This window comes from Schistocerca cancellata, chromosome 2 (genome assembly GCF_023864275.1).
Source record: "Schistocerca cancellata isolate TAMUIC-IGC-003103 chromosome 2, iqSchCanc2.1, whole genome shotgun sequence".
NCBI classification, from domain to species: Eukaryota; Metazoa; Arthropoda; class Insecta; order Orthoptera; family Acrididae; genus Schistocerca; species Schistocerca cancellata.
The window spans coordinates 142,808,828-142,827,348 of NC_064627.1; the positions used below are offsets into that span (position 1 = coordinate 142,808,828).

Sequence of the window (18,521 nt, forward strand, 5' to 3'; positions counted from 1 at the left end):
TCGGGTGACGTCACGACCTGGCCACTACTCAACGCACATTTTCAGTAATAGTAGAAAGTGAACCCGCGAGGACTGTACACCGTCCTGTATCGCTTAGATTTCACGGAAGTAACTGTTTGTGTGACGCTCGTAATGTTAAGAAAACCGTGTGGCAAGTGGTAAATTATTTCCACTTTCGTGGCGAGCAATTGACTTTATCAGAATTTAGGGCGAAAGACGATTTAATGCAAACTTACGGTAGAGGTCGCTTCTGAACTGCTCATTTATGACAGATATCATTTTTATTAATATTATTATTTTATTATTATTATCAGGAATACTACTGTGTTGTGCGTGTGAAAGCTGATCAAATGTTTCCGGAATGAAATTTTCACTCTGCAGCGGAGTGTGCGCTGGTATGAAATTTCCTGGTAGATTAAAACTGTGTGCCGGACCGAGACTCGAACTCGGGACTTTTGCCTTTCTGCCAGGAAGTTTTATGGTCAGTATGTTCTCCATCGCTTTCTGGCTGACCACATAAATATTTTTCAGGCTCTCGCAAAAGAAGGCGAGCAACATTTCCAACATAATTCTCTATTTCATATTATAAACCCGTCGCCCCACACGTGGCAGTCTGGTGTAACCGATGTGGTGGGCAGGGGAGGGCAACAGCTGCCTCCTCTCCCCCCACCCCCCACCCAACACTCCCTATAGAAAACAACTTCGCATATCGACTTCACGTCTTGCTCAGCCGAACAGACCGAATTATTAATTCAGTAGCAATTTGAAGGCAGTCAGAATAAGTAATACATATTTACTGCTGCCGTGCGTAGCCATAGTTATTTGTATAAAATCTCAAAAATGTTTTTCATCATTCACAGCGAAACTAATATGAGTTTCCCTCACCTTGTCCCAATACCTGCTCGGACGCGCATGAATCTTAGTGTGTCAGACAGACGGAATTTATGGATTCTGCAAACTCGGGGAGAGGATCTACATGATCGGTTTCATAATGAATAATCTTCAGTTAGCAGACTTACTTTCATGAACTTACATATAGCCTTAATGAAATGTCATGCACTCTTCTGCCTGGTCAATGAGACAATTTTTCCGTCATCTGAATAATCATTGGTCTGTCTAGCAGTACTACGGTTAGAATCATAGCTTCATTCCTGGGATAATTTTGTTTTTAAACGGCGAAGGCAGAAAGTAACAGCAAATTCTTCACTCTTAATGCAAGTTGATTGTTTATAATTTTGCAACTTAAACACAAAATTTATTCGCAGTACCACGGCTTACAACTGAATGCTCGAAATGAGTTATAAAAGACAACTTGACACAAGTTGTGAAACGCAAAGTTAGTCAGAAGTGACCGAAAAGTCGCGAGATGAATTGCAGATGTTTTACATGTGTTCATTTTTACACACTATTCCGATTTTTGCAGTCAACTATGCTTACGTAATCGATTACATAAATGTAAAATAATTCGACGAGGATGGGATTCGAACCCACGCGTGCAGAGCACATTGGATTAGCAGTCCAACGCCTTAACCACTCGGCCACCTCGTCATATACCGAAAAGCGGCATCCTACCGCTATCACGTATGAGCTGGTCTTTCATCCTTAATAATTGTCTATTTTTTTCGTATTTTTCCTATGTTTTAGTTTTATAACAGCATTACATTATGCTAATAACACAGTCAGATGTGACGCCTTGCTCAGGAGCATAAAATTTCATTCAGTGAAGACAATAAGTGACGTTTTTACACAATGTAGCCTTGACAATCATTAAAAATCGCTGAAAAAGTTCAACTAGTACAGTTCCTCGCTGAATAAAAGGCAAAAAAACGACACTTGTTTGTGTATCTTCAAAGATAATAAAACTGCACTATGATCATCCAACGTTTTCAGCACTGACGAAAAGCAGGATTTCGCAAGCATACCGCTACAAATATAGTACTGAATTACGCAATATATGAATTACAACAGCATGTGATACAATGTAATAAGGAAGGTCTGTGTACATGCATAGATGTTATTCTGGAGGAAAATTTATTTACTTAAGTTTTTTACATGAATTCATTGAAGGGATGGTGCTTGCACGCGTCATTCTTACACCTAACAGTATTATAATATTTATGCGCTTTCTTTTTTAAACACTGTAAGTTTATTATAAAATATTAATGGATCTTATTTCTAGTACTTTATCAGGCTTTAGTTGAGTTGCTACTATGTTTCTGATAATGTTGTTCAAAATCTAAGCAATATATTAACGTCAGTGAGGAGCTAGTCTTTGACAGAATACAAACTGTTTACTGCCAAACGATTTGGTTTTCAAATATTAAACATGCTTCCTTTCTCCTTAAGCTCAGTAAAGTGACAGTAACATAAAATTTTCTTAGTAAAAATTACTTTAATTCTCTCTACGGTTTGTATGAATTTTCTGTCCGGATTATCTTTATATAATCTAATCTTCTTTATATTATACGTGTAACCTAATCGTCTCTAGTCCATATTCGAGTTACTTTGTTATACTGCAGGATAACACTTCATTATGTTTCAGAGAAGTATAAAGGTGCGTTTTTTTACGGCAGTGTGTGGACGCGGTAGTGTTCCTGTTATCAATGCTGTAGCGGGAATGCAATATACAACAGTATTGCGATATGGGTGGGCAGTATCGCTGCCGTAGTAGGCTGTTGCACATTGTTGCCGACGTATTTTCGAGGTATTGTCGTTTCGTAATGTCGGGCTTTATCTGTCATAGAACACCAAATTATAAGAAGTGCAAAGCCCGTGCTGAGACGGAAACAGAGACAGTAGTGGTCCTAGTGGCCTGGCAATGAATTTCGAATATAGTGAAACATGCCTCGGGAATCCGTATTCTTGCTTTGTAAAATACAGATATTAGATGACTATCATTGTCTGGTGGTAAAGAGTATTGTTGGAAATGTTTTGTGACCATAAAAAGTAAAATATCCATGGAATCTTAATCAAAAAGTATGATTAACTTCTAGCAACTGGGGTTCAGTCACGTAAATTTTGTAAATTCGCTTTTTCATTGCAAAAGTGTTTATTTGTAAAACCCAGTATTGCAGTTTCGACCGCGTGGCCATTATCAGGAGAAATAATTATGCTGTAGCACTTGTCAAAACCTGAAAATCATTTGACGTGACATGACACAGAAGCTTGTTTCATCGTATTCTGTTCCTGATGAAGACTTTCTTGTGTGTATTGCACTCTTCAGATTGCACTGTAAATAAATTCCTGGTATTTGCTTAATTTTTGCTCGCATCACTAACATTTTGCTTTTGTTCCATACAGAACAGAAGCTAGTTTTATCGCATGGTATTCTGTGTACTCATATTTAACTGTTACTGCCTGTTCATATTCCACGTTATTTTTGTTCACATCCGTTTTTCGTACTTTCTGGCATATAATGGAGTCCCCTGATATTTTCTAGGGTGAGCTGATGACTCTGCTAAAACGTATTGTTGGTAGTACCTCTTACGACATATGAGTACAAAGCATGTTCATCAACATCTACATCCATATTGTGCAAAGCACTATGATTTGCGTGGCACTCACTGACAGAAACACCACCATTCAAACCAGTATTATATACTCATTCCTTGACAGAACGTATTAAAGGCAAATAACAGTTCTGTCAAAAGCAACTGACATGGAGATCTCTGTTAAATGCGACTAAGTGCAGAAAACGTATGTAAACAAAAGTAAAGCAGTACAAGGGCAACATACTTATAATGTATTTACATCGAGCAGTTCACACACTGAATCATAAGCAGCAACAAATAAATATACGTTTTAAGTACCCACAACACCATCCGTCGAAACCAGCTTCTGTTTCGTATGAAACAGAAACAAAATACGGAATCGTTTACTCCCCCCAATATTACGGATGCGCGCAGAAATCAAGCAGGTTACAAATAACATATTTATAATGCATTCAGAATGCAGTACTTACTAGAAGTTGTAATCCGAAACAGAATGCGATGAAATCAACTTCTGTTTACTATGAAAGAAAAACAAATATGAAAGACAAAATCACATAATAAGAAAACGAGATGACGAAGGATTGATAAAATTGCAGCGCTCCAAGTGGCCTGGCACCGAACCAAGATGTTGTACGAGATGTGAACCCATGGAGCTAAAAAATACGGGAGTTGAAGCCCTCATCCGCCATCTTAAGCAGGCCAAAACATTAGGTTCGCGGTGATACTTCCCCGTGACGTCACTCTTACGTGGCCACACCTAGGTTACACCGTGTTGGGTGCTTTGAATGTGTAGAGACGTCGTTGTTTCACCAAAAATGCCTGCTTGCTTGCAAGTATACTAATCCGATCGTAATTTAAAGTTTAAAGGCATCACATTTCATTCGTAAGTGGAGCCGAATGCTACTACGTACGAGCCACAGTATATCAACGATCTCGTCGCCGCCCAACACACGGCTGCTTAACCGCGTTGATTGTTGAGGAAGCATCTCATGCCCAAAATTTCTCTCGCCAACAATTATACATTTCGCAATTCACATTTCCTCCCCCTTTAAAGAAGATTCTGGCTAGAACAGCCAGAGGCAGCGGTAATGTGTATGTAAGTTTTGTGTGTGATTATGTGAATGTGTATGTGACGTTTGCTTCCTTTCTGAAGAAGGCTTTGGCTGAAAACGTGCGTGAATACACTTTTCGTCGTGCCTCCCTGCTGCTAGGCATGTGAGTAGCTGTCTATTCGTTCCAGTATACTGGTTATTACCTCAAGAAGTTCGTTGTAAATAATCCACTACAGGAACAATGGTGCACATAATGACAACACCAGAAGAAAAAAATGACGTTCATTATGTCACATCATATTAAGATTGCCTGCAGCACAAACAGGGCTTCACAACGCTACAATCAGAAGTTTTGATCACTTGCCCATTGATACAAAATGCCTGACAGACAACAAAGTAAAATTTGAAACGAATCTGAAAACGTTTCCGTTCAATAACTCGTTTTATTCTGCAGAAGGTTGTCTATTACTGTAATGTGTAAATGGAGATGGCTAAGAATTACCTTAATTAAAAAACGAAAAAACTAATAAATGGTCAGCATGTAGGCATGTTTGTAAAAAAAAAGGGGTCAGTATATAATGAGTCGTTCCACATCATTACGATTTATCGCGTAAATGATAGATTGAACATGAAACTAACTAACTAACAAAGTAACTAACCACTGGTATATCAAAAAGCATGGTAGAGTCTTATATGCTTTGAAAACCTCAAAATGAAATTCAAAAGTAGAATCAATCAGATGATCAAAGTAGACGTACATTGGAATTGTGCTACTTCTGGGTATTCCTGAAAAACTAAGAAGCAAATAGCCTATGTTGGAAAGGTAGGTCAACGTTTTACACAGGTTAGGCTGTCATTACTAAAAAAAAAAAAATATTAAATGTCAATTTCACGGGGTCTTCAGCGTTTGATAACATTCCCCTTAATCACATTTACAGCATTCCACAATGCTGGAAGATGTTTAAGAAATTATATCGTTGTTTTTTTTTTACCCTGTAAACTGCTCTCATTTACCACACACTGAATGAGTCATGATAGGTAAGATTTCAAAGTGAGAAGATATAAAAACTTCAGTGAGACTAATGCACTGACAGTCTAATAAAATAACAAAATTCCATTGAGACTAGTGCACTGACAATGTATTAAAGTAATAATATTCAGCATCGAGGTATATCTCTATGCAGTTCTGTTTCTTTAACATTTCAATAATCGTTCACCTAGTTGACGTAAACAAGGTACGATAGTATCCCATGCTTGTTTCCTCATTGCACATGTTTATAGGCTAACAAAGCACACATTGGTAAATTTCTTGCAAACGTGAAATTGAAAATGTGCACACTGAAAATGTAACGAACAAGAAGCAATTGGTTTTGGAGTTCCAGCTTCGTTTGCTATTGACAAAAATAATGGAATTAAATGGATTACGAAAGCATGTGTTTCACATCACTTCCTTCTCTTCTTGGCTTTTCGAATTGTATCAACAAAAAACAAGTTTCATTAACGAGGCCAAACGTGTCGTATTACTCGAGCAAACACGCATTCAAGAACAGAAAAACGTTCGAACTTGTTTTCCTGACACTATGTTTTTATGTACGCACTGTAATTTTTAGTATTTGAAACAGATGTTGCATGCACAGGACAGAAACAATTAGCAAGAATCAATCGTCAGCAGTAGTCTGCTGACGTTTTGGGCTACTTAAAATGGCGGCAGGCCCCGCCCATTCTGGCTTCAAAAGGAAGTACAGCATAAGTCTATAGTGCCATCGCCCTTCTTTTTTTATATCCGTGGTTTCGCCATAGGGTTTCACCCACGTGATATCTGTTCTATCCTGGTCTGTAAATGCTTCCGTCTCTGTCTCACCTTTGTTTCTTATTCTCTCACCATTAGCGCTGCAGTGCCGCTTCTGATAAAGAGACTCGTCGGATAAAAAGAATATCTATAGCCTCCCTAGCCTGGAGGTATACTTCTAGTGATGGGCTAAACTGCAATTTTCCGATATCAGTGATTTCTGTGAATACTACTTTTCAGTATCTGTTATTCTTAACTGTGATTTGTCGCAGTTAAGAGTCGCAGTTAAGGAACCAAGTCGCGTATCCCTCCGCCACTGCTATTTCTGCGATTTCTGCTACTTCCGCGATTTCTGCGACTTCTGCTACTTCTGCGATTTCTGTGACTTCTGCTACTTCTGCGATTTCTGTGACTCCTGCGATTTCTGCGACTTACCACCGCATGAAAAAGCTACATCTGTCCACACAGAAAATTGCATCTCAACAAACCTGTCATTGGTAAGTATGTTTTACGTTTGGTCTTCCGTTGGCTTTAATCTTGTATTAAAGAAACAACTGTGAAAATATTAATAGTGTAATTAATATGTAAGTAGCCATACAGTACCGTAATAGTTCGTGTTTAGAAAATGAATTCTAACGTATTGTTATGTTCTCAGGTACCGGAACTACATTTCAGTCACTCAGTAAAGTGATAACTCAAAATATCATTGTCAGCAGATCTGGAGAAATTGGCACTGCGTCTTTAGACCGTTTTCGTCAGACGAGAGGTTAGTTTCTAAGTGTTTCGATGGACTTAATTACTTAAGTGAGATCGTTCTTGCAAATGTGAAATATACCCCATTGAGTGGCTTTCATTACAGCAAATATTAGTAATCTACTCTGACAATTATATTGCTTGTAATTAGTGACAGCAAAAATTGTTTAATAATCCTTGTGATTTTGCAGACACAGTTCTGGTTGCTGTACGTATCTACGGGGTGTTTCAAAAATGACCGGTATATTTGACACGGCAATAAAAACTAAACGAGCAGCGATAGAAATACACTGTTTGTTGCAATATGCTTGGGACAACAGTACATTTTCAGGCAGACAAACTTTCGAAATTACAGTAGTTACAATTTTCAACAACAGATGGCGCTGCGGTCTGGGAAACTCTATAGTACGATATTTTCCACATATCCACCATGCGTAGCAATAATATGGCGTAGTCTCTGAATGAAATTACCCGAAACCTTTGACAACGTGTCTGGCGGAATGGCTTCACATGCAGATGAGATGTACTGCTTCAGCTGTTCAATTGTTTCTGGATTCTGGCGGTACACCTGGTCTTTCAAGTGTCCCCACAGAAAGAAGTCACAGGGGTTCATGTCTGGCGAATAGGGAGGCCAATCCACGCCGCCTCCTGTATGTTTCGGATAGCCCAAAGCAATCACACGATCAACGAAATATTCATTCAGGAAATTAAAGACGTTGGCCGTGCGATGTGGCCAGGCACCATCTTGCATAAACCATGAGGTGTTCGCAGTGTCGTCTAAGGCAGTTTGTACCGCCACAAATTCACGAAGAATGTCCAGATAGCGTGATGCAGTAATCGTTTCGGATCTGAAAAATGGGCCAATGATTCCTTTGGACGAAATGGCGGCCCAGACCAGTACTTTTTGAGGATGCAGGGACGATGGGACTGCAACATGGGGCTTTTCGGTTCCCCATATGCGCCAGTTTTGTTTATTGACGAAGCCGTCCAGGTAAAAATAAGCTTCGTCAGTAAACCAAATGCTGCCCACATGCATATCGCCGTCATCAATCCTGTGCACTATATCGTTAGTGAATGTCTCTCGTGCAGCAATGGTAGCGGCGCTGAGGGGTTGCCGCGTTTGAATTTTGTATGGATAGAGGTGTAAACTCTGGCGCATGAGACGATACATGGACGTTGGCGTCATTTGGACCGCAGCTGCAACACGGCGAACGGAAACCCGAGGCCGCTGTTGGATCACCTGCTGCACTAGCTGCGCGTTGCCCTCTGTGGTTGCCGTACGCGGTCGCCCTACCTTTCCAGCACGTTCATCCGTCACGTTCCCAGTCCGTTGAAATTTTTCAAACAGATCCTTTACTGTATCGCTTTTCGGTCCTTTGGTTACATTAAACCTCCGTTGAAAACTTCGTCTTGTTGCAACAACACTGTGTTCTAGGCGGTGGAATTCCAACACCAGAAAAATCCTCTGTTCTAAGGAATAAACCATGTTGTCTACATCACACTTGCACGTTGTGAACAGCACACGCTTACAGCAGAAAGACGACGTACAGAATGGCGCACCCACAGACTGCGTTGTCTTCTATATCTTTCACATCACTTGCAGCGCCATCTGTTGTTGAAAATTGTAACTACTGTAATTTCGAAAGTTTGTCCGCCTGAAAATGTACTGTTGTCCCAAGCATACTGCAACAAACGGTGTATTTTTATCGCTGCTCGTTTAGTTTTTATTGCCGTTTCAAATAAACCGGTCATTTTTGAAACACCCTGTATCCACATCAAGGCTGTAGGGAGAGACTTGTGAAGATTCAAGAGAGCTCTTAGAGGATTTGCAGTTTAAAAGTGACATAATTGCGAAATAAGTGTGCAGATGAGTGATTAAACTGTGTTTTATTGAAGTTGTTGTGCGATTTTAAAGGAATAATAAATGTTAAATACAGTGAGCGAATAATGAAAATCTCATTTTCCGTCCTATACCCGTAATTTTCCGCCTCATATTTATTGGTAAACACTTGTTGGAGAGTGAAATGCCGCCCCCCCCTCTTTCTCCACAATCTTGTTGTGACACTGACCTGTAACATATCCCGAAGTCTACAATATGCATTTTGAGGCTGTTGATACGAAAGTGGGATGTACAGATCTTACAGTTAAATCAGGAATAGCTTAAGTGAATTCCTTGAAAGTAACACAGGAAAAGCTTACTTATGTAGGTGGTAGTAGTGTCGGCAAAAAGTTCTTGTGTGTGAAGTTGCCATGTAGAACACCAGGTGTAAAACTTTTCTCCCGAGTCTTGAACTGTGTCGGAACAAAAGTGAGGTATTCATATGACTGTTTTCATTTCTCTACACTTATACAGATGTCTGAGTTCTGCTGTGTTAACATTGCAAAGTCCTGTAGGCATGTGGAGTATTAACCAAAACTGTCATATTGGAAGCAGAATCAAACACATCTGTTACGTTATTTGATATTTTCAGGAGAAAAAGGCAATGTTGCTTCTTATTAATATAATACATTCAGAGTCACACCAGTATTTGACCAACCATAACTGATGCTGAATGTGCATGTCGTCATATAATATGAAGGGCTTATTTCAATAGTGGTACAAATCCATTACCTCCACTTTTCTGTCTATAATGCTTCTGAAATTAGTGATCCAAACAAACATAAATAAAGCTTCATCTCTAGCAAGAAGCCATATGCTTGAATATTTCTGGTATCTCAAATGCAGATTTGTCAGCGCTCATTTAACTTTACGACTCTGTATCTCAAAATGAACAAAAATGGACTTGTACCACTATTGAAATAAGCCCTTCATATGCACACACAGCACATCGATCTCGTGAGGCACAAGGCTCTCATAACGAAGTACGTACGTCGGTCAACAGATGACACTAGGAAAAGTATGTTAACTGCGCTTTTTAGTTGCTACTTGCGACTCTTAGTTTTGCGACTCTTAGTTGCGATTTGTCACAGAAATCGCAGTTTGACTCGGTAGCGAGTAGCGTAGTATGAACTTTGCTCAACAGATGGCAGTGCTAACTGCGCTTTTTAGTTGCTACTTGCGACTCTTAGTTGCGATTTGTCACGGAAATCGCAGTTGGGACTCAATAGTGTATCGCAGAGATGGACGTAGTACGAACTTGGGCTAACAGATGCCACTGTTTACCGCGCTTTTTAGTTGCTACTTGCGACTCTTAGTTTTGCGACTCTTAGTTGCGATTTGTCACAGAAATCGCAGTTTGACTCGGTAGCGAGTAGCGTAGTATGAACTTTGCTCAACAGATGGCAGTGCTAACTGCGCTTTTTAGTTGCTACTTGCGACTCTTAGTTGCGATTTGTCACGGAAATCGCAGTTGGGACTCAATAGTGTATCGCAGAGATGGACGTAGTACGAACTTGGGCCAACAGATGCCACTGTTTACCGCGCTTTTTAGTTGCTACTTGCGACTCTTAGTTGCGACTTGTCACTGAAATCGCAGAAAGCAGTGCTAAATTCGACCAATAGATGGCTCACGTCTTTGAATATGAAATACTACTTGCGACTGCTAACTGTGACTGAAATCGCAGTTAGATTCTGTAAAGTTGCTACTGTGATATCTGTGACTTCTCAGTCACTGTGATTTCTAACAGATACGCGATTTCCTGCCCACCACTATATACTTCCATGATCTCTTAATCTGAAGAGTAACAGTATTTTTTCTCTTCTTTTCGAAAGTTAGTGTGCGAACACATTCATTTTTTTTTGTTTGTTTCCTACAGCAGTAGTGAAATGGACAAACCACAGAACTATGCATTTCATAAATGCGGTGCATTCACAGCCAGAGCAGTGGGATGTAGAAAGTAATATGGCGGTATACGAAGATCGCAATATGATAAAGGACTGTCGCCATGCTATTGCCGCTGGGCTTGCTCGGAATCACGCTTCACGAAGCGTAAAAAAATTCTTAAGTCTCTGAACCAATGCCAAATGCGAGGCAAAAAAAAGTTGCATAAGAAAAATAGAAGCGCTCATGGCTGTTTCTCCACATGGTTGGCTTTTGGTGTCATGGGCTCCATATTATATCGAGATAGGAGTTGACAGTGCCAAAGCAACTAAAGAGATAAGCAAAAAGTTTTATATTATACCAGCATAAAAGCATGCTACAACACGTAATCAGTAGAACGGTACTTTTCAGTACATACCTTGCGGAGGTAACCGAACACGATTACTTATAAAATAACTCGTAAATGGTCTATTACATCATCAGTTCATGCACTTGCATTTGTAGCTATATCTTGTAGACATTGTAGATCTACACTGTTGTTTCGCCAAGACCATGGTAATTACTCCTGTATCACTGACAAAAACCACTGGAAAGTGCATGCAGCATCTGACTTTGTGACTATGACTCAAAGAATTATGTAAATATGCACAAATCAAAGCAGTTTTAGCAGCGTTACCCACTTTCAAATACATAGTTTTTGGAAGATTCCAACAACTGACACCATTAATCCAAAAGTATTCTCCACCACTGTTCATTCTGTATACAGGGTGAATCACCTAAAACTTGCACCGCAAATATCGCAGAAACGAAAAGTGCTATTGATGTGCGATTTTCATAGAATTGTTGGTAGTTAGGGGCTCGTATTCTGAGACAACAGATTCTAATAATATTCGGAAAGTGTATTTTTTATGCAAACATACACTTTTTTAAATGGAACAATGTCTATTGACATTAACAAACTAAAAATAGGGTAAATTAGAATGTCAGGGTTCTAGTGGGAGTCGTTTATGGGATATCGTATTTTGAAAAGTTCCCACACCGGCACTTCGTGCAATACATGTGGTAGCACTCATTAAAGAATAACACAAGCACATACACTAGTCATTTAGGTTAATCAGTAATGAGAACAATTGATCAGTACACGTTATGTTCAAGTTGACTACTGGCAGCGGCAAAGCACGCTTCCAGTCTGGTGCGGAATGTGCTAGCGACTCAAAGGAAGGCCTCGGCGCTTCTTCGTGACGTCACGTCAGCTAGGCACGGCGAACGCCAGGTCTGTTGCAGGCAGAAACGCCTGGGGGCGCTTATCAATATAAATCTCTTATTTTTGGACAAAATGTTTGGTATTGTTTTGGATTCTGCAGTTTTATTTAGATGAAAGATTTTCTTACTATCGTAAAGCTACAAATGAAGATCATAGTTCTGTATTACTGAATCCTGTCGAAACAAACGTAGAACAATATGAGAAGACGCTTTGCCCCATTGCAAGCTTCGGAAATTTTACATTCAGGTAACTATATTTACTTGATCCCTTTTGTTATCGAAACTTACCCCAACCCCCTTACAATGAACTCGTTTCTTGTATTTATTTATTTATTTTCGTTTGACATCGTCACTGGAAATGTGAACTAATTTACACATGTAAATGTCCAACTGTTGCCAGTCATTAGATTAGAGTCGTTTTCAACGAAAGGAATTCTAAACAGGAAACAAAATAGCTTCATACATCGAAAATACTTCTGAGCTTAAACTCTTTTAAACATGCACATTAGAAAAGATAAATATTCCTCTCTTGCAACTGAAAGGAGAAACTTTATAAGATAAAAAAATTTTATTTGATAAAACAAGTATCTCTCTTTTGCCTCTTCTTCTGTCCCCCACCCCCTCCCCGAACGTGTACAGTCGCAAGATATTTCATTAACATTCAGTGCTCCTCACCCCATAGTCAACCGAGATACCTAAAGAAGAGCGCCAATATGTTCACAGTTTCTTGTAAAAGCAACCCAGTACAAACGTAACTTCCTCAGATTTACAAATAAGGTAAAGAAGCACGAATTTTGTTGCTGCTGGGCCATGAAGTTGTTTTTGTATGTCAATCCTTAAAAGAGGTGGAAATTTAAGTTAAGGAGTACACTATTTGTTAAGAAGTGTAATCAATTGCGCAATTAATTGATTGCAGAAATCTCGCAGAACAATGTGTGTTGGTCAACTACCTGCAATAGTTTCACATTTTCCTGTGTCAGAGACGGATACACCACCATTATGAGTATGCCTGAAACATGCCTGGCGTTCGCCGTGCCTAGCTGACGTGACGTCGCGAACAAGCGCCGAGGCCTTCCTTTGAATCGGTGTTGGTATGTCCCAGCAGGCTGCAGCAACATGTCATTGCGTATGTCCTTGTAGACAGAGTCATTCAGATTTCCCACAGAAGAAAGTCTAAAGGCGTAAAATCCGGGAATGGGCAGGCCAAAGTACAGTTCCTCTGCGTCCAATTCAACGATTGGAAAACAATTTGTGAAGACATACTGAAGCACTTCGCTCACCATGGGCTGGACAGCCATCATGTTGATACCAAGGTTCCTTCTAGTCTGCAGAGGAACTTCCTCTAGTGGAAGATGGTATGTAAGGAGGATGCAATACTTGTGCATTTCAGTGTTCCGTCTATGAAAAACGGGCGTATGAGCTGATGGTTCACTATGCTACACCACACGTTTAGCTCACTATCCCACACCACAGGGTTATACTTCATGGACGATTACGTTCCACCTGACGAAGCCATCGGGGATTGTCAACAGACCAATAGTGCGTGTTGTGGCGGTTTACCTGCCCATCATTGGTAATTGTGGCTTTATCTCTAAACGAGATACGTAGCACATCTGGCGTATCCTGTCTGCCCATGTGCAGAAGTTAAAACGATTCTCATATTCAATTCGATGCAGTTCTTGATGGAGAGAGATGTTATAGCGATGGAACCTATGTTGATGGAGAATGTGCGTGACACTTGCCTGACTGATGCCACTTCCTCGTGCGATTGCACGGGAGCTAACGTGCGAAGCAACTGCAACAGTAGCAAGAACATCTGTTCCCCGTCTTCTGTCGTCACTTGTTTCTTTCTGTTACATTGCCGAGGTGTTGCACTACCACTTTTACGTATCCGGTTGAAGAGGCTGATAAATAATTGTCGAGACAGTAGACGTCTGTTGGGATATCATGCGGCGTACACCGTACAGGAACAAACTTCATTCTTCCTATACTCTTCATACACCATGAGCATGTCGGCTTTTGCCGGCCGGGGTGGCAGAGCGGTTCTAGGCACTACAGTCCGGAACCGCGCGACCGCTATGGTCGCAGGTTCGAATCCTGCCTCTGGCATGGTGTGTGTGATGTCCTTAGGTTAGTTAGGTTTAATTAGTTTTAAGTTCTAGGCGACTGATGACCTCAGAAGTTAAGTCCCATAGTGTTCAGAGCCATTTGAACCAATTGTCGGCTTTTTCTGCATCGGTAAATCTCATCGTCCACTCACGACCTGACTAGCAGGTCGCAATGAACTCCACAAATACACAAGCACACTGTAAGCAAACGCAACAACATCGTACTACGCAGGTTGAATGGCACAAACAAGTGTGGATGTGGAAACTTTTCAAAATACGATATCTCGTAAACGACTCGCACTGGAATCCTGTAACAAACTCCTGTGACATTTTAATTTACCATAATTTTAACTTGTTAATGTCATAGGCACTGTTTCATTTAAAAGTGTTCGTTTGCACAAAAAATACACTTTCTAAATATTATTCCAACCTGCTTTTTGGCTAACCATATAAGCTCCTGACTACAAATTCATTCTGTGAAAACCACAAACCAATAGCAGTTTCCATTTCCACAATATTTTCGATGGAAGGTTTAGGTGATTCGTCCTGTGTATTCTGTAATTATAAGCATATTTTGGTGAATGTACACTTAAATCAGCTGAAAACTGTTTCATAAAATTTCTAGATGCGTGATCTGCAAGAAATACACATAGGATTGGCAAATCTGTCACAGGAAGAGGTACAGTTTCAGGTTCAAATGCAATGTATCTGATATCAATGTATCTGATATCATCCGTTGACGTCCAGCACGCACATAAATGGCATTTACGGTTGAAAGTCTTTGCCAACGGTTTTCCATTCTTCAGTAGGCCATGGAATCTAGAAAAATAAATACAAAAGCTAGAAATGTATAATTTAAAACTTAATTCTGTATTTCAGTTAGAGTCTAATCTGTTGCATTCCATTTTATGCGTAGCATTAACTAATGATTTATTCTCTTTGTTTTCAGACCAGTTCCAGACTGAGCTTGTCTCAGGAGGAAGAACGTGGGGCGTTTACCCATACATACAAGCAAGGCTTCCCAGAATAAGCCACAGTAAACACACGATAAGTCTCCAGTCAGATGAACAAACGGAAGCAGTATAAGACGTCCTGATCGGAGAACACTAAAAGATATTATTCAGGAATGCGAAAACTGTATCAAGGATATAAAAAAAATGTATCCAGGGACAAAGAGGCAGCTGAGTCACGAAAGCCGGAAGAAATAAGAGCGACCGAAAATGCCGCAATATTTAAAAAAGTGGTTCAAATGGCTCTGAGCACTATGGGACTTAACTTCTGAGGTCATCAGTCCCCTAGAACTTAGAACTACTTAAACCTAACCAACATAAAGACATCACACACATCCATGGCCGAGGCGGGATTCGAACCTGCGACCGTAGCGGTTGCGCGGCTCCAGACTGTAGCGCCTAGAACCGCTCGGCCAGCCGCAATATTAAAGCAGTTTCTCGATTATCCTATTGGAGGACACCAGAGCGTAGAAGAACGATATGAAGAAAGATGTAGAAGAATATACAGGGTGAGTCACCTAACATTACCGCTGGATATACTTCGTAAACCACATCAAATACTGACGAATCGATTCCACAGACCGAACGTGAGGAGAGGGGCTAGTGTAACTGGTTAATACAAACCATAAAAAAATGCACGGAAGTATGTTTTTTAACACAAACCTACGTTTTTTTTAAATGGAACCCCGTTAGTTTTGTTAGCACATCTGAACATATAAACAAATACGTAATCAGTGCCGTTTGTTGCATTATAAAATGTTAATTACATCCGGAGATATTGTAACCTAAAGTTGGCGCTTGAGTACCACTCCTCCGCTGTTCGATCGTGTGTATCGGAGAGCACCGAATAACGTAAGGATCCAAAGGGAACGGTGATGGACCTTAGGTACAGAAGAGACTGGAACAGCACATTACGTCACATGCTAACACCTTTTTATTGGTCTTTTTCACTGACGCACATGTACATTACCATGAGGGGTAAGGTACACGTACACACGTGGTTTCCATTTTCAATTACGGAGTGGAATAGAGTGTGTCCCGACATGTCAGGCCAATAGATGTTCAATGTGGTGGCCATCATTTGCTGCACACAATTACAATCTCTGGCGTAATGAATGTCGTACACGCCGCAGTACATCTGGTGTAATGTCGCCGCAGGCTGCCACAAAACGTTGTTTCATATTCTCTGGGGTTGTAAGCACATCACGGTAAACATTCTCCTTTAACGTACCCCACAGAAAGAAGTCCAGAGGTGTAAGATCAGGAGAACGGGCTGGCCAATTTATGCGTCCTCCACGTCGTGTGAAACGCCCGTCGAACATCCTGTCAAGGGTCAGCCTAGTGTTAATTGCGGAATGTGCAGGTGCACCATCATGCTGATACCACATACGTCGACGCGTTTTCAGTGGGACATTTTCGAGCAACGTCGGCAGATCATTCTGTAGAAACATGTTGCAGCTGTTTGGGCCCCTGCAAAGAAGTGTTTGTTACAACACGCAACTGAACGTCGGAGGTTTCAAGCGTCAACTTTAGGTTACATTATCTCCGGATGTAATTAACATTTTACAATGCAACAAACGGCACTGTTTACGTATTTGTTTATATGTTCAGACGTGCTAACAAAACTAACGTGGTTCCATTTAAAAAAAACGTAGGTTTGTGTTAAAAAACATACTTCAGTGCATTTTTGTATGGTTTGTATTAAACAATTACAATAGCCCCTCTCCTCACGTTCGGTCTGTGGAATCGGTTCGTCAGTATTTGATGTGGTTTACGAAATATATCCAGCGGTAACGTTAGGTGACTCACCCTGTATATGGAAATACGGAAGTTGTCACAAGGGTAAGTTGACTAGGAAACACATAAAGATGCTTCAAGAGATCTCGAAGACACCTGAGCACATTTTCGAAAGGTGTGACATTGACATAGTAGATCCATTATTCCAGATGGAAAGAGGGAACAATTATACCCGTACGTTTCAGGATGCGCTAACGGAGTTCGTGGTAGCTGAACCCACTGAAAGGTGAGATACCGATACAGTAGCGAGGGTGCTAGTTGAGAATGTTATACTGAGGTATGGAGTACCGCCAGTATTGTTAAGTGATGTGGGCAGTAATTTCATGAGTGAGACTGTGGATAGAGTACGTAAACTACTGCGTATCGAGAAAATACAGACAACAAGTTATCTCCCTCAAACAAACGGAGCGTTTGAGAGGTCGCATCGAACATTAACAGAAGTCTGCGACGTTATGTAAATAGAGCGCTGACAAATTGGGACAGCAGGGTTCCATTCGCTGTTATAATGTACAACACAGCGCAGCACAGTGCGACAGGTTATATGCCACATTATTTGCTCTTTGTAAGAACATGTACCATTCCAGGGATAATAAAGAAAGATCCGGCTGGAGTGAGGTATAATTTTGATGATTATATGGCAGAGCTAAAGCAGTGCATACAAGAAATACTCCGATGTGCAAGAACACAGAATGTGCAAAGTAAGATAGAAAATAAGGAATACTATCATAGGGCCCAGAACACAAGGAATTTCGTGGTGGGGATAAGTTTCTGTTGTTAGATGAGAGCGTATGATGAGGCAGATCATATTAAGTTACAATAGCGAGGTCCATATGTGGTGGTACGATCAAATGGGCCTAATGTTGTTATCTGTCTGAAACGAAATAAATATCTCACAGTTCATGTAAACAAACTGAAAGATTTTTTCTAATTCGAGACGTCGGCATCATACTGTTTCGTCGATGTTATCCTCCTACTCATTGAGGTTGAGCACACCAGACAACAACCGTACACTCAAGTAACGAAGTTCCAAAATGAGATTTCCACTCTGCAGCGGAGAGTGCGGTGATATGAAACTTCCTGGCAGATTAAAACTGTCTGCCCGACCGAGACTCGAACTCGGGACCTTTGCCTTTCGCAGGCAAGTGCTCTACCAACTGAGCTACCGAAGCACGACTCACGCCCGCTACTCACAGCTTTACTTCTGCCAGTACCTCGTCTCCTACCTTCCAAACTTTACAGAAGCTCTCCTGCGAACCTTGCAGAACTAGCACTCCTGAAAGAAAGGATATTGCGGAGACATGGCTTAGCCACAGCCTGGGGGATGTTTCCAGAATGAGATTTCCACTCTGCAGCGGAGTGTGCGCTGATATGAAACTTCCTGGCAGATTAAAACTGTGTGCCCGACCAAGACTCGAACTCGGGACCTTTGTCTTTCGCGGGCAAGTGCTCTACCAACTGAGCTACCGAAGCACGACTCACGCCCGGTACTCACAGCTT

At 40.7% G+C, this 18,521-nt stretch overlaps 2 non-coding genes across 2 annotated transcripts; both read right to left on the reverse strand.

Moving 5' to 3' along the window:
* Window positions 1–1,466: 1,466 nt before the first annotated feature.
* On the reverse strand, window positions 1,467–1,548 carry Trnas-gcu (transfer RNA serine (anticodon GCU)). Its single transcript has one exon. It is a non-coding gene; the product is annotated as a tRNA-Ser (tRNA).
* A 16,571-nt stretch (window positions 1,549–18,119) lies between these two features.
* Window positions 18,120–18,194, reverse strand: Trnas-cga (transfer RNA serine (anticodon CGA)). The gene has a single exon. It is a non-coding gene; the product is annotated as a tRNA-Ser (tRNA).
* Window positions 18,195–18,521: the final 327 nt, after the last annotated feature.